This window comes from Zeugodacus cucurbitae, chromosome X (assembly GCF_028554725.1).
Source record: "Zeugodacus cucurbitae isolate PBARC_wt_2022May chromosome X, idZeuCucr1.2, whole genome shotgun sequence".
Classification (NCBI taxonomy): domain Eukaryota; kingdom Metazoa; phylum Arthropoda; class Insecta; order Diptera; family Tephritidae; genus Zeugodacus; species Zeugodacus cucurbitae.
The window spans coordinates 31,180,613-31,196,767 of NC_071672.1; the positions used below are offsets into that span (position 1 = coordinate 31,180,613).

At 32.1% G+C, this 16,155-nt stretch overlaps 1 protein-coding gene and 1 long non-coding RNA gene across 7 annotated transcripts in view; one reads left to right on the forward strand and one right to left on the reverse strand.

Annotated features, from left to right (window-relative positions):
* LOC105220001 (calsyntenin-1) overlaps window positions 1-10,847 on the reverse strand; it is a 28,798-nt gene extending 17,951 nt beyond the window's left edge. For 2 of the 6 annotated variants that reach the window (XM_054235345.1, XM_054235339.1), the window contains exon 1: window positions 10,357-10,683. The gene's annotated coding sequence lies outside the window, so the exon portion shown is untranslated. The other 4 variants (XM_054235340.1, XM_054235341.1, XM_054235342.1 and 1 more) reach the window with 4 other exon arrangements.
* A 1,140-nt stretch (window positions 10,848-11,987) lies between these two features.
* Window positions 11,988-15,406, forward strand: LOC128922960 (uncharacterized). The gene is made up of 4 exons (XR_008472124.1): window positions 11,988-12,719; window positions 12,780-12,808; window positions 12,877-12,920; window positions 13,302-15,406. It is a non-coding gene; the product is annotated as an uncharacterized LOC128922960 (long non-coding RNA).
* The last annotated feature ends 749 nt before the right edge of the window (window positions 15,407-16,155 follow it).

Sequence of the window (16,155 nt, forward strand, 5' to 3'; positions counted from 1 at the left end):
GCAGGCCAACCCTCAACAACATTCTCCGAAACGGATTCCGAGTGTGTGTTTGAGGCCATTGTCTTGCTGTCCAAAGTTCTTCAAGTATTTGAACTTAAAGTTGTTTGATCATATTATTTAAAATTCAAAACATTGACATAACGCCAGATCAGGAAAAAACCTATCCACCGTAATGGAACTATCTTTAGTGGTATATAAATATATTCTGTTTTCTCCCCGACTTATAACTGGTCTGCGTGTAATAGTTTGAGAAGACTATTGAAATTTTAATGCAGATGCTGACTGACTATTTTCTTTGTTTCGCCATTTTTAAATGATTTCACAATCCCTTCTATACATCGTCTTGCGTGTCCGGTATTTTTTGCTTTTAAGAACCACGAAGTCCACTAAATATTTCCCCAAATGAACTCAATAGTTTGCGACAAAGAATACTAAAGAATTTATGTCAATCTACATTTTTAAAAAGTGACCCTATTATTTTGTCCTTATATCGTATATACACAAATGGTCCAAATTAAAAGAATACACACCCGCGTTGCTTTCAATGGCTAAACAAATTCACTTTGATTAAGGCGATACGGTTACATGGGTTTATTTATATTAAAAATATTTTAAAAAAACAAAATGTCATGCAAATTTGACTGAAATTTTTATTTTTTGAAAAAAAAATGTCTGCCAAAATTCCAATTTTTAGTTGTTTTGCCTATCCTTCGTTCCAGCACAAGTTTATCGAATTGCCTTTATTTACCCGACAAACCCCATGTAACCCATTAATGTTTGGAGGAAAAGAATGTTACAATTAATTTCTTATATCCCTTAAAGAAATAAAAAACAAGTAAGGAAACACTATTTTATACTCTCGCAATTTGTAGATGAAATTTGACACATATAATCATCATAATTATTATATAAGGGTTGAGCAAATTCCAGAATTCAAAATTTAGTTATAAGGGAAATAGGCGTGATTGAGAACCGATTTCGACCACATTCCGTTCGTTTCATCAGGGTAATAAGAAAATATTATGTACCGAATTTCATTAAAATCGGTCGAGTAGTTTCTGAGATATAGTTTTTGACCCATAAGTGGGCGACGCCATGCCCATTTTCAAATTTATAAAAAAATCTGAGTTCAGCTTCCTTCTGCCAATTCTTCTGTAAAATTTAGTGTTTCTGATGTTTTCCGTTAGTAAGTTAACGCACGTTTAGTAATTTTCAACTTAACCTTAATATGGGAGGTGGGCGTGGTTATTATCCGATTTCAACTACTTTCATGGTGTGGAATGAGGTGCGTAACGGAAGCGACTGCAGAAAGTTTGGTTTATATATCTTTATTGATTTGTGACATATATACAAAAAACATATTTGGGAGCGGGGCCACGCTCACTTTCCAAAATAATTACATCCAAATATCCCCTTCCAGGAACGATCCTTTGTACCAAATTTCACTTTCATTGCTTAAGTTATGACACTTTATGTGTTTTCGGTTTTCGCCATTTTGTGGGCGTGGCAGTGGTCCGATTTTGCCCATATTCGAAAACAACCCTCTCACGGTCCCAAGGAACATGTGTTCTAAGTTTCATTAAGATATCTTAATTTTTACTCAAGTTATCCGTTGCACCCACGGACGGACAGACAGACATCCGGATTTGAACTCCACTCTACAATCTGATCACTTTGGTATATATTGCCCTATGTCTAACTCGTTTAGTTTTAGGCGCTACAAACAACCGTTATGTGAACAAAACTATAATATGATCTTAGCAACTTTTGTTGCGAGAGTATAGTAATAATATTAGCAAGAAAATTTAAATTGAAACTTAAATATCTAGCAGATAATTAAAGGACTGCAAAAAATGGATGAACAAAATAAGTAGTCAAGTCGGTGGGCTGACTTGGTCAATTAAGAGAACTCAGACCGTTGTGCAGGAACCAAGATTTTACCAAATAAAAGCTGTCATCGATTTGCTAAGCGTTATATAGAAGCCAAAAGAACGCACTATCCTGTAATTCAAACAGACAGGCAGCACTTATGGTGCAAGCCTGCACTAAATCGCATGATCAAGCGCAATAGTGCTGAACCATTTTCAGCATGTACATTAGGGTGGCCTTTAGTTGTATGGAGGATAAAAAAAGTTTCTGGGTTCTCGATCGCACCCCCTAGAAATCTGCGAATAGCCCAAAAACTAGTATATACAAAGTTTTAGGTCAATCAAAAAAGTTTTAGAGGTTGCGCAAAGAGCTTGAAATCCTAAAAAATTATGAATTTTTGCCATTTTTATGTCTCAGACTTCCATATTTCAAAGCCATACTATCAGGTTTCCATACCGTAATAAGATCTGCATTTTATTACCTTTCCAAAATTACCACAATCTTAAAAATCGATCGATTGATGATAGAGTTACATATATACAAATATGAAAGTAAATTTAATGAGGTGCACGTGCATTCTCAAGCGTCGCAAGCTCGTGATATACCGTTATAACGGTTCTAATGTTATTCTTATTATCTTATTACGGTATGGAAAACCAGATAGTATGGCTTTGAAATATGGAAGTCTGAGACATAAAAATGGCAAAAATTCTTAATTTTTCAGGATTTCAAGATCCTTGCGCAACCTCTAAAACTTTTTTGATTGACCTAAAACTTTGTATATACTAGTTTTTTGGCTATTCTCATATTTCTAGGGGGTGCGATCGAGAATCGGAATACTTTGGAAAATAAGGGCCACCCTAATGTACATACATACGAATTCAACTAGATAACTTTGTTGTTGTTTTCACATGTTTATTTTTTTTGGCAGACGAGCAGCGCCCAGATAGCGAGCAGAGAAGTGACCAATCGATGTCAGCTAAAGTATGCTTAGGGGATCGTTATCCTACTGAAATGTGCACATTAGTGGCATATTTTTCTCTGTATATGACAGTATCATGCTCTCCAAGATATCTTTATATTGGCACTTATTCATGGTATCTGTAATACGATATATTGTCCTACAACAGACCATTACGTTGCCGCTCCCATGTTTAACCGTCTTTCTTATAAACTGTACATGAAATTCTTTGCATTTTGAAAATGAGCACATTCTGTCTGACCTCATTCACGAACAAATAAATTTTTCTTTCGTCGCTGCACAAGTTATGGCGCCATTTGTTTTCATAATATTTCGAGAATTCTAAACTCAGCCTGAAATTTTTTTTGCAACTTTCTTTTTAATATTTTTACTGATATGGTAGAGTTATGCTGAAATATAGTGATGAGTAGAAATTGTTTCACGAGAACTCGCTGTCTGACAAAACTAAAATTTGTCACGAAAACAGTGCAATATCGAATAATGAATTTTGCGACGTTTTTTGCAAACTAGTTTTCTCAGAAAACTCATTGAAAACTAATTATTTCATAACGACATATTGCTCTGTAAAAATACGCAACAATCATGCAATAGTAACATGCATAGAAGGATATATCATAAACTGCAAGAATTGGTTAAGGGATATGAAATAGTTGTATTGCAGTCGTCCACCCACATAAGTACATTCATTTTAAAATCGATCATCATTGCCAAAGAGTGCTGCCTGACACGCATTCAATGGTTCTCAACAAATAAACATCGAATCATGAGTGCCACAAATAAACATAAACAACAACGATTCTTTAATGATGTCATTTACGAATGCTTTCCATTATAATCATATAATAGATAGAAGCTGTGATGACTTGTCTGCAAACATATACTAAATTATAATATACAGAAAACGTTGTGATTACTGCTTATGTACACAGCTTCCATATAAAAATAGGTTTATCATATTGCATGGAGCAAAATACTTATATCTATTAAACATTTGTTTTGAAAAAAAAAACATATAAAAATTAATGTATGCTGTAACGACTCGGGCACAATAATTTAGTAAAATTCCGATGTCTTTGAGAAATTTCTAAGAACCGTAGAGTGATTTCATTTTTTTTATTCAAAAATACAAAAATTACTTTGTTTCTACAAACAATTGAGCGAGGACTTAGGGTCAAATTAAACTATAATAGGTCAGCGCCAAACAAACCTTTTTTTGACAGATCGCACGTGAGTCTGTCAAGCTGTCATGTTATTTTTGTTCAGTATTGTTTGGCATTTAATCATGGACTTAGACTATTGAGAGTCGATTCGGCGCCGTTCGCAGCAACTCAGACTGACATATGAAACGACTTGGCGCATTTTACGTCGAGATCATAAATTGAAAGTGTACAAAATACAGCTTTTGCAAGAACAAAAGCCGCTCGACCTTTCCCTGCGACATCGCTTCGCCCTATGGACAGACAATTTCACGTTTTGGGTCGGTTGATTGGACATGTGATATCATACGGTTTGTACGATCCCTAGAATATTGTTCCTATTATCTTATTCAAATGAGAAAAGCAGTACAAAGAGACTTTAACACTTTATCCTTTCACTCATATACGGTTTAACGTTTATCATATCGATCCTTATCTGAGATAACTTAATAAAGTTTGCATTGAGCATGCTATAATATCATACAGTGATTTGTTACTAACATTAATGATAGCGGTCTATACTATCCACTAGCCTTAACATTCTAAGCAAAATTAATATTGTCGGTCAACTTGACTTTATGCTGTGTATATCGACCTAGGCTTGAATGTGAAATTGTGTCAAATATTTAATACATTCATCCTTTCCCCACAACAATAATAAAACTATTTCCTCATGCTAGCTGACTTTATATACAGTGTGGGAAAAATAATAGAATCAAATATGAATATTAATAAATTCGGCGTTTATATTAGAATTGAACGCTTGTGCTACTATATAGCTGTAGCACGGTATATTACAAATGTTTCGCTTAGTTTCTATATTCTTTGTTTCTATAATGTTTTCCAAGTAAGTGCAATGAATTAAAATGATTTGTTTTTGTTAATAAACATTTGGAAAAGGCGTCCTCCCGATTCAAAAATATATAGGGTAATAGGTACCGCAGACGCCTAGTTTTCGAGATATTCCGCTTTAAAGATAAAAAAATCAAAATTTTCAACTAGCTATTTCACACAATTTAATACACTTTCAACACATTTTACGCACTTTTTCGCCTTAAATATATTAAATAAAACTGTAGGCGTTGCATTAAATGTACATTTTACTTTTATTATATAATTTTAAAGTTAGAATTATATATTTCAAAAATCACTTTCCACTCTCAAATTTATGTGTTTACAATTATGCGGAAAACGATCGCTGCCACATTGTAGATACCCTTTAAAATTTAAATTTTTAAAAATCATATCGAGGACAGCCGTTTATTTTGCTAACACTTGTATTTTTTTAAATCGCGGCCGAAGGCCGCCAGTGCAGAAAGGAGTTCTACGCGAAAAAAACTTTAGACACCCCGGTTTTGGCTCTACCAGGGTTATTTTTTTAAAGCGCGGCCGAAGGCCGCCTGTGCAGAAAGGAGTTCTACGCGAAAAAAAACTTTGGACACCCCGGTTTTGGCTCGACCAGGGTAATTTTTTTGAAGCGCGTCCGAAGGCCGCTAGTGCAGAAAGGAGTTCTAAGCGAAAAAAAACTTTGGACATCCCTAGAAAGATTTTTTATATACATCCTTGATGCTGAAGAGTTCTACGACAAAAAATTATGATATGCTAATAAATAAAACACACTCATTAAAAAATCTATCATCTATGGTTTCTAACATGTGGCAACGCTCGTTTTCCACCTAATTGTAAACACAGAAACCTTTTCAGCTATTAGTGTGCTAAGTGATTTTTAAAATAAGTTATTTTTGCTTAAAAAATCTTAAATAAATCTATATTTTGAATTAAATTGAACGTTAATAGTGTAATTTTCAATATGTGAAAAATAGTGTGTGTAATGAAATTACCTGTGTTACTTATAGAAAAAATTGGACTTTTAAACTTGAATATTTTAAAAACTATAAGAATATACCAATCGAGAATATTTATATGTATTCCTGCTCTGGAGAGCCTCCTCTTTCACCCGATACCTTATTTATACCGATCCGAGTCAAACACCGACCGCCAAAGTAATCGGAATCGTGCCTTAAAAACAAATAAATACGTTAATATTTCTTATTTTCGTACTGTATGAAATATAGTTGAACACTTGAATTGGCAATAGCAGTCAAATTTTATACATATTACTTGCCATAACTCGAAGTCTCTCTAACTCGAAGTTTTTTTGTGAATTAAGGTGATTCGAGTTTGAGAAGTTCAACTGTATTTGAAGACAACGTATGCAACCATCGCAATAATTTTCCAATTCCATTATTTTTTCCAACACTGTATATAAGTCAGCTGGCAGGATGAAAGAATTCTATTAACGGTTAGTAGTAACTATCACTGCCATTTTAAGAATATGGGTTTTATTATCAATATATTTTTTTACACTTTTCCACAAAAGTCCACATTTAGATAGTCCCTTAAAGACACTGATGTTCTCCATGCAATAATTTTCTACTGCTTCTGCTTTGCAGCAGTGTCAACACAATAAAACATTTTAGAAAACACCATAACAAATTATCTATGCCATTAAATCCTGCGTTACAAACAACCGTTGTTATGTGAACAAAACTATAATATTCTCTTAGCAACTTTTGTTGCGAGAGTATAGTTATAATATTAGCAACAAAATTAAATTGAAACTTAAATATCTAGCAGATAATTAAAGGACTGCAAAAAATGGATGGACAAAATAAGTAGCCAAGTCGGTGGGCGGACTTGGTCAATTAAGAGAACTCACACCGTTGTGCAGGAACCAAGATTTTACCAAATAAAAGCTGTCATCGATTTGCTAAGCGTTATATAGAAGCCAAAAGAACGCACTATCCTGTAATTCAAACAGACAGGCAGCACTTATGGTGCAAGCCTGTACTAAATCGCATGATTAAGCGCAATAGTGCTGAACCATTTTCAGCATGTACATACATACAAATTCAACTAGATAACTTTGTTGTTGCTTTCACATGTTTATTTTTTTTGGCAGTCGAGCAGCGCCCAGATAGCGAGCAGAGAAGTGACCAATCGATGTCAGCTAAAGTATGCTTAGGATCATTATCCTACTGAAATTTGCACATTAGTGGCATACTTTTCTCTGTATATGACAGTATCATGCTCTCCAAGATATCTTTATATTGGCACTTATTCATGGTATCTGTAATACGATATATTGTCCTACTACAGAGCATTACGTTGCCGATCCCATGTTTAACCCGTTTTTCTTATAAACTGTACATGAAATTCTTTGTATTTGAAAATGAGCACATTCTGTCTGACCTCATTCACGAACAAATAAATTTTTCTTTTGTCGCTGCACAAGTTATGGCGCCATTTGTTTTCATAATATTTCGAGAATTCTAAACTCAGCCTGAAATTTTTTATGCAACTTTCTTTTTAATATTTTTACTAAGAGTAGAGTTATGCTGAAATATAGTGATGAGTAGAAATTGTTTCACGAGAACTGACTGCCTGACAAAACTAAAATTTGTCACGGAAACATGATACAGTGATATCGAATAGTGAGTTTTGCGACGTTTTTTGCAAACTAGTTTTCTCAGAAAACTCATTGAAAACTAATTATTTCATAACGACATATTGCTCTGTAAAAATACGCAACAATAGTATATCATAAACTGCAAGAATTGGTTAAGGGATATGAAATAGTTGTATTGCAGTCGTCACCCCACATAAGTACATTCATTTTAAAATCGATCATCATTGCCAAAGAGTGCTGCCTGACACGCATTCAATGGTTCTCAACAAATAAACATCGAATCATGAGTGCTACAAATAAACAAACAACAACGACTGAAAGATGAATCAATGATGTCATTTACGAATGCTTTCCATTATAATCATATAATGGATAGAAGCTGTGATGACTTGTCTGCAAACATATACTAAATTATAATATACAGAAAACGTTGTGATTACTGCTTATGTACACAGCTTCCATATAAAAATAGGTTTATCATTTTGCATGGAGCAAAATAGTTATATCTATTTAACATTTGTTTTGAAAAAAAAAAAAACATATAAAAATTAATGTATGCTGTAACTGTATTCCGATGTCTTTGAGAAATTTCTAAGAACCGTAGAGTGATTTCATTTTTTTTATTCAAAAATACAAAAATTACTTTGTTTCTACAACTATAATAAATAAACTATAATAGGTCAGCGCCAAACAAACCTTTTTTTGACAGATCGCACGTGAGTCTGTCAAGCTGTCATGTTATTTTTGTTCAGTATTGTTTGGCATTTAATCATGGACTTAGACTATTAAGAGTCGATTCGGCGCCGTTCGCAGCAACTCAGACTGACATATGAAACGACTTGGCGCATTTTACGTCGAGATCATAAATTGAAAGTGTACAAAATACAGCTTTTGCAAGAACAAAAGCCGCTCGACTATTCCATGCGACATCGCTTCGCCCTATGGACAGAAAATTTCACGTTTTGGGCCGGTTGATTGGCCATGTGATATCATACAGTTTTTTCTGTGGGGATATATACATTGACCGATTTGTACGATCCCTCGAATATTCTTCCTAATATCTTATTCAAATGAGAGAAATCAGTAAAAAGAGACTTTAACACTTTATCCTTTCACTCATATACGGTTTAACGTTTATCATATCGATCCTTATCTGAGATAACTTAATAAAGTTTGCATTGAGCATGCTATAATATCATACAGTGACTTGTTACTAACATTAATGATAGCGGTCTATACTATCCACTAGCCTTAACATTCTAAGCAAAATTAATATTGTCGGTCAACTTGACTTTATGCTGTGTATATCGACCTAGGCTTGAATGTGAAATTGTGTCAAATATTTAATACATTCATCCTTTCCCCACAACAATAATAAAACTATTTTCTCATGCTAGCTGACTTTATATACAGTGTGGCAAAAATAATAGAATCAAATATGAATATTATTAAATTCGGCGTTTATATTTAGAATTGAACGCTTGTGCAACTACATAGCTGTAGCACGGTATATTACAAATGTTTCGCTGTTTTGTTTCTATAATGTTTTCCAAGTAAGTGCAATGAATTAAAATGATTTGTTTTTGTTAATAAACATTTGGAAAATGTTTTTTTTTTCATATAATAAAGTCAACTCGTAAATGTTAAAAACAAAAAAATACGTTAATATTTCTTATTTTCGGACTGTATGAAATATAGTTGAACACTTGAATTGGCAAATAGCGGTCAAATTTCATACAAATTACTTGCCGTAACTCGAAGTCTCTCTAACTCGAAGTGTTTTTGTTAATTAAGGTGATTCGAGTTTGAGAAGTTCAACTGTATTTGAAGACAACGTATGCAACCATCGCAATAATTTTCCAATTCCATTATTTTTTCCAACACTGTATATAAGTCAGCTGGCAGGATGAAAGAATTCTATTAACGGTTAGTAGTAACTATCACTGCCATTTTAAGAATATGGATTTTATTATCAATATATTTTTTTAGCCAACTCGAAAATTTGCGTTTATTTCATTCGAGTCAAGCACTTTCTCATTTATAATTTCTCATAACGTGTAGAGCAAGTTATTTCATATTTATTATTTTAAAATTTGCGTTGTAAAGTATTAGTCGTTAGCGTTTCACTGGTGCTCCTTTAAAGGTTTCACACAGTGTTTCCATATGTATACATTGTTTCCACATACATACATAGTTACAACTTTTCCACAAAAGTCCACATTTAGATAGTCCCTTAAAGACACTGATATTCTCCATGCAATAATTTTCTACTGCTTCTGCTTTGCAGCAGTGTCAACACAACAAAACATTTTAGAAAAAAACCATAACAAATTATCTATGCCATTAAATCATGTGGCGGAACATCAATACAATTTTATAGCGCTTTATAACACACTTTTCCGAAGAGCAAAACTTAGAAAAGATTATTTATACTCGTATATGCACATGTGTATGTACATATATGTATAAAAAAGCATGTCCATGCAATTCAGGTCGCTTATTTTCTGTAAATTCAGCACATTTTATTCTAATAACTAATATGCATTTTTTCACAGTATTGCACACTTGCCACTTGCGTATATTTTCGTTGTTGTTGTTATTTATTGAATTTTCCTTGACACTGTTTTTCTTTTTTTTTTCTTATATGTAGGTAATTTTGGTTATTTTGTTGCAGTCACAGGCGCACACAGCAATTTCTTCGATTTCTTTAGACGCCCAATGATGCAAGTCTATACACACACACACACACACACATGTATGTATCTTTGAAATCCCTACAAATGTAGTATACATTTTTACATCATTCCATTTATGTGTATGTTTGCATGTGTGCTGCTTACCTTTTCTCACTTAATTTGCATACACAACTACACATGCAAAGCACAAAAAAGAGAATACAGTCGTAGAAGACTGTTTCGACAATGCACACGGCATGCTGTTATAGATCCTAATATTTCGTTAATACAGCAACAAACCGCTCATATTCTCTATGAATACATACATTTTTGTATATTTCAATATCCACATGCACAGCACAAAACAAAACGTTTAAGGGAATTTTGTACACTTTTTTTTATTTACTGCCAACACACTACGCAAATTATGAATATATGGCACAACGCACAATTTCCTGTTTTTACAATTTAAAGAACGTATACACAAAAGTAACGAACCTACTAACTGTGCATTGAACCAACTTTGAAACCCGTTTTTCTTCTAACGTTTACGGATAATATCGTTGTCCACACAGTAGAAAATCTTTGTTGTGTTTATAGTATTTTTCATCTTTTTACACACCATCGAGACGTACTTGGGTTGTGTGCTACGCTTTTTTTGCTACAATTGTGGTAATTAGGGTGTTGTGCTGGCATTTAATCTTCACAAAAATTTTAAAGTCTGATGAACAGCACTTAAATAAATATTAAATAATAATATTATAAATTATATTAATATTAAATAAACATATATTCATTATTATAAATTATTTCTTATGTTTGTTCAATTTTATTGTAGCATTAAATGGTATTTATTGCTAAGTTAGTAATATTTTAGATTCATATGTATAATGCGATTCAAATATTTCTTGAATCTTAAATTTAAAAAAATCATAGCTGTGTTGGTAATACTCCATTTGGCCCTTTAAATTTTTTGAAGATTGAATTTTACCAACCGTTATAGTATTTATATTAGTGGTTTGATGAGGGACATAGAACCATTTAATTACTGGGAAAATTCGCAACCCGATGTTTTGAAATACTTATTCATTAGGATCAGAACATATATTTCTTTAAACATTTTTAACAGGGAGGCGAATACCTCATTTTAAGCACAACGAGTTTTTGTGTATTTCCCATAGATAACTATTTCCCCTTATTTAGTTAATTTTTTTTATTTTTTTTTATGTTCGCAGTTTACAGTATTTTTTGGATGAATAATACTTAACAAACTGTATATGTATATGTAAAAATTAATGAGCTTAGAAATTTGTTTGCAATATTATTTTTATATATTTTTATGTTTATTTAAAGCAGTAAGAACTTATGAATTTAATTTTGCAAAATTGAAATATTTTTTTATAATATTTTGTGTATACTACATTTTTTATATCATGTTTTCCTTTTAAATTTAAGTTGTGAAGCTGAAAATATGCCCACAGAGGCCCCGAGTATCTCAAAAAAAGTCGATAACCCGCCTTATTGCATACCCCAGGGGTGGTGCGGAAAAGGCAAAATATTTTAAATATAAATATTTCTATATAATTTAAGTAAAAACTAGCAAAAATGCATTTTTTTTAATTTTGTGTCAGTAAATTTGAAATAACTGTGCCCAAAAATAATTTACCACAGAGAATTACTTGTATGAGAGCTGAATTTTATTCTCACCACTTATAAAATATCTCATCTGCATTAAATAAATATTTTGCATATAATATGGCACACATTGATGTTAAAATCTTCTATAAGTGAAATATAGTATAAATAAATAATTTCGCTTTATATAAGAGAACTATATATATTTGATATTTTATGACTAAAGTCTTAGAAAATTTAAGTACTGAATATATACAGCACTGTGCTTTACCAAGATGGCGGCTATCTTACCACCGAGAATTCCCCACGAAAAGTTTCTAATGTAAATGATGCATTTGTCCACACTATTGTCCAAGAGTAGATACACCGCATGCATCACAGTGCTGCAGTAAGAGGCCGCCGAGGTTTGTTTACATTATATTTACTCAGCACTGTGGGCTGCGTGCAACGCTTTGGTTTTAATACTATAGTGGCAATTAGGGTGTTGTGTTAAGCTGCAAAAATATTTTAAATTTTACCAAAATTTTAACTAATTTTAATTTAAGAACTTTAATTAGTTTAAATTTTATTTATTTAAGTATTCAGGTTAGAATTTTCAAAAAATCGATTTTTGTATTATTTTTGGTAATGTCCCTGCAAGACGGAGGTAACAAACTGCACAAACACAATCAAACTTTTTCAGATGTTTACTCATACAATTACAACACTTACATTTGTTTACAACTTTGAATTGAATTGGAGAAAGCTTTCGTTAGAAAGAGAAAAAATATTGCCACTGTAAGCATATTGATATAATAATATGCTAAAAGAAGACAGATATGACATTAAAAAAAGAAAAACTGAAATTGAAGCCGCAATTTGGCCATTTTATAAAAAAATTGGCGCTTGAAGAGGTAAGGTTATTTTTGGTTAAATTTTATTATTAATATTAATTGATTTTAATTTTTATGCAGGAGATATGTAAAAGTATTCAATTAAAAAGGTAAGTGTGATTTGTGTTTATCTAATAATTTGTGTGTTTTTACTAATACAGCTTTAATGAAATTGCAGGCAAAATCAACGCACAAAGACCGGGACTTGATACAAAAGAAAATGTAAGTTATTTTAAAATTATCTTAATTAATACCTAATTATTATTATATTTAAAGTGTGTAGTTCAAAAGTGAAAAAAAAATGAATTGGGTAAACAAGCGGTTGGTACCTAACTCATTTAAATAAGTGCTTTCGGATGTCAGGGTATCTGCTCGTTTGCAGAATTCTGAACATATTAACCTCAATGGTTAAATATAAGCTGATTAATTAATATTAAAAGCTATATAAATATATAAAGAAATATATAAAAATTCAGGTGCTAAATATAAGAAGAAAAATAAATATTAAAAGCTTTGTAAATACTAGTGGCCATTGTATAGCGTGTAGTTCTATTATGTACTATTTTACATATACTCATCCTTTGTTTTGTTTTTCTGTTTTAGGTGTTAGATGCCTGGATGCTGGGATGGAATTTCTTGATATGTTGTTAGCAGGTTTGCGTAAGGAGTATCCAGTCCCCACCCAACATTGTTAAAATATATACATATATTTAGAATAAGAATAAAATAAGATTATATATCATTTGAATTTTTGTAAAATTAGAACATAAATTGCATAAATATAATAATTTATATATAAATGTAATTTTTATATTAATAACTTGTAAATGTAAAAATTTAATAATAAGTTTAACTGTTTAAGTTTATATGATTGTATTATCTACATATTTGATTTTGTAATAATTAAAAATGTAATAAAATAAAATAAAAAACAAAAAGAAAATAATTATTTTTAACTGTTAGCGGAAAAAGATAACAAATATAGGTAACAAGCTGCTAACCAAAATAATGAACCGTACGGTAACAAATACATCTGTTCTGAATAACATAGGGATAACATATATGCTAACATTTGCTTCAGCAGAGGTAACATATATATAACATGCCAAATATGAAAATATATGAGGCCATTAACAGACTGTTAGTTGTCAAAACTTGACCAATAGGAGACAAGTATAAGTGTTATCGTAGAACGAGACCACTTACGCAAAATGTAATTGGATAGAGTGAGAAAACCGTTGAACGAGTAGGGGCATAGTGTTACTTCTTTCCCACGCTTCGAACAAAAGTAACACACAAATTAATTTTTGCTAATATTTAGAGTAACATAGCTGTAACATGTTAGCTGAAAATTACCCGTCTTGCAGGGGTATAGCTGTAATCGATTGGTCATTTATTTACTCATTAACTGTGTTTTGAAAGACGGTGAGCAAGATTTCTCGGAAATGGCTGAAAATGTTTGAAAACATAATTTTTTATGGCACCTAATTAGATTTATCCCCTTAAGTCGTGCTGAACAATACTCAAAAAAAGTATTAATTTTTGGGTTTATTTTCAAAATCGTAGATCATTGTATAGGAAATACCTTCAAGTTTAATAACTTTTTTGAATTTTTTTGTTTCAGCTGCTCATTAGAATGGGATCATGTCAGCAGTTGGGGAACTTTTTTTGCACCTTCGAAGACGTTATTTTTCAATATTTTTGTAAAAAAAATTGAAATATAGCTGAAAATATATATTACGTCAAAAATACTTTGAAACATTCGATCAAGTACTTTCTTAAAAAAAAAACTCACGAAAATCGCCTAATTCGTCATGGATTACACTGGTAAAGCCCCATAAATACAAACCTGTATTGTTATCACCGCATTTGACATTTCCAAAGTTTGAAAAATTTGATACAGCCAACCGTTATAATATTTATATTAGTTGTTTACCTAACACAAGCAGAAGTTTTTAAATAATGGTTGATGTGAAAGTATAAAATTATATATTTTGTAGTTTAAAAAAAATATGTGTTTAAATAATGATGCTGAAAATTTGCGTATGTCTCTTAATATACTTCTTCTTAATATATTCGCTTAAGTGCCCCTTCTTAACATGCAAGACTTTTGGGACACTTAAGCGAAAGTCACTTAAATGAATCCCTGTGTAATATTGGGGGGTGTGAGTACTGTAAGTGGGGATCACTGTAATAGAAAGCGATCTCCTCGATGTGTAAATATATTTATTATTGTAATACTGTGAACTTCCTTAACTAAAACTTCTATATCCCGAAGTTCTCCACAAGTAGCATTCTTGAATAGGCAATAGCAGTAAAATTTCATACAAATTATCTGTCATTACTCGGAAATCACTCTTACTCGAAATTTTTTTGGTGGATTATGGTGCTTCGAGAAATGGAAGTTCAATTGTATATTGTGAATACGGGAATTATTATTATAAGTAATAATATTAGTAAATAACTTAAGGAGTTGGAGTTTCAAAATTTTAATATTAGAAAAATGTTTTTGTCTTATTAAATAGTACAATTTGTTTAAAATATTATTTAAAAATAGCAAACAACCCGAGTGCAATTCTAAGATATATACCCTTTGGAAGTAATGCAAAACAGGCCACGTCGGTTTGAATGTAAAACTTTAAACCCGTTTAACTCAAAACTCAATTTTTCAAGTCGTCAAAAGTTATGAAGCGATTTCATTCAAATTTACACACATGACATTATCTAATTAATCAACCAAGGTTTTATTTTTATTACAACTAATTTTTTTTATAACTTGATTACACTTTACTTGACAACTCTCTCCTTAGAATTGTCCTCACTCGACAACTCTCTTATTAGAACGGTGTCTTGCTGTCAGTCCGGCAGCCCTTATATAGTCGATTGTAAGCGATACATTTGGCAAGTTATCGATTTCGATTGTCAATTCTAGTTTGTTCTGGTGCCATTTTCGTTACACTGCCCTCCACTTAAGTCTGATCGTCCCAATTAGACACACTTCCAGAACCAAACGCTTAGCATTTCTTCTTTTAATCTCGTCTTCTAAGTTATTGTTGTCCTCCTTAACATTCCTTTCTCCATTGGCATTAATCCTAAACCTTAAATCATTCAGTAACCAAAGATTATACTCGCAGTCGTGTACGCCGTTGATTCCTGGACAGCAGCGGATACCTGTCCACCAGTTTTCTAAAACGCTCTTCCAAATTTTGGATTAAACTTTCCACCATGATATCGGATCTTGGATGTGATGCAGCTTCAAATATTTTCCAGACACATAACTTCTGGCACATCTCTTCAACTTTTGATGTCCACGTGAACCATCTCGTCAGTCTCTTGGCTTAGAATTGGGTATTTCTCCGTCCTAGCCATCAAATCACTCCTGTTTCCTGATTTGCTGGTAGGTAATGGCCATCTACAACCATGGCGAATAGTTCAAATGGTACTCCCGAACTGTACT